The following is a 1,711-nucleotide window of genomic DNA, read 5'->3' as shown; positions in this document are numbered from 1 at the left end:
CAGTAAAATGTTGCTGAAGATCATTCAACTACGGTTACAGTAGTATATTAACAGGGAGCTGCCAGAGGTTCAGGCCAGATTCAGAAGGAGACATTGTGGTCGTTACATAATTTCATGTCAACTTGATAAATAAGTGTAAGAGTGGATGGAGTTTAGCCTGTCAATCAGGTCACACATGCTTCCTTGTGGGTGTGGCCTTCTCATGAGGATTCTGGGAACTTCCTCTCTTTCTCCTGGAGGCGGGCCACACTCTCTCTCTGCTTCACTTTCTTCCTGTTGAGACACTCAGCTGGAGGAGACACACAGAGACCTGAACCAGCTCTGAGATGTTCCCACCGCCACTGGATCCACAAGACTTTTCACCCACCAGCCTGTGATCTTCCTGCATTCAGCATCATTGCAAGTGGCTACATGAGTCTAAAGAGGAATTTATGGTCCAGTAACGGACATATGGGCTAATATCAGACTTATTGACTTGATCTGGACTGATGTGGGATGTTTTCTCAATATACAATTGCTCTTGATATGAAGCTCTTTCTTTTACATATATGAGTGTCAATAAATTTGTTTCTATAGTCTATCCAGCCTAACACAGACATGGAACAAGAGATATCATTGCTGATGTCAAATGGATCTTGGCTCAAAGCAGGGAATACCAGAAAGATATTTACTCTTGTTTTATTGATTGTATAAAGGCATTTGATTGTGTGGATCATAAAAAACTATGGATAACCTTGAGAAGAATGGGACTTCTGGGACACTTAATTGTGCTCAAAAGGAACTTGTACATTGATCAAGAGGCAGTTGTGCAAATGGCAAGGGAATACTTCATGATTTAAAATCAGAAAAGTTGTGTGTCATGGTTGTATCCTCTCACTATATTTATTCAATCTATATTCTAAGCAAATCATCCAAGAAGCTGGCTTAAATGAAGAAGAACTCAGCATCAGGATAAGAGGAAGGCTTATTAGCAACCTTTGGTTTATAAGTAGATGCACAACCTTGCTTGCTGAAAGTGAAAAGGCGTTGAAGCACTTACTGATAAAGGTCAAGGATTGTAGCCTTCAGAATGGATTATGATTTGATGTAAAGAAGACCAAAAATCCTCACAACTGGGCCAATAGGTAACATCATGATAGATGGAGAAAAGGTTGAAATTCTCGAGGATTTTTGTCTTGCTTGGATCCGCAACCAAGGCTCATGGGAGCAGCAGTCAAGAGATCAAAAGACGCATTGCATTAGGCAACTCTGTTCCACAAGACCTCTTTAGAGTATTGAAAAGCAAGGAGGCGACTTTGCAGACTAAGACGTGCCTGACCTAAGCCGTGGTATTTTCAATTGCCTCCTATGCATGTGAAAGATGTAAGACTGAAGAAGTGACCACGCTGAATTGTGACCTGGAGAAGAATATTGAGAATACCATGAACTGCTAAAAGGACAAACTGATCTGTCCTGGAAAAGTAGGGCCAGGGGGCTCCTTAGAGGCAAGGCTTCATCTCACCTACTTCGGACATGTTGTCAGGAGAGACCAGTCCTTGAAGAAGGACATCATGCTTGGAAGGTAGAGGGCTAGCGAGGAAGAGGAAGACCCTCAAGGAGGTGGACTGACACAGGGGCCGAAACAATGAGCTCAGGCACAGGAACCATTGGGAGGACGGCACAGGACAGGCAGTGTTTCATTCTGTTGTGCGTAGGGTGGCTGTGGGTCAGA

Source organism: Echinops telfairi, unplaced genomic scaffold (assembly GCF_000313985.2).
Source record: "Echinops telfairi isolate 266 unplaced genomic scaffold, ASM31398v2 ScPeMD7_9;HRSCAF=40, whole genome shotgun sequence".
Lineage (NCBI taxonomy): Eukaryota > Metazoa > Chordata > Mammalia > Afrosoricida > Tenrecidae > Echinops > Echinops telfairi.
This window is presented reverse-complemented; position numbering follows the sequence as displayed.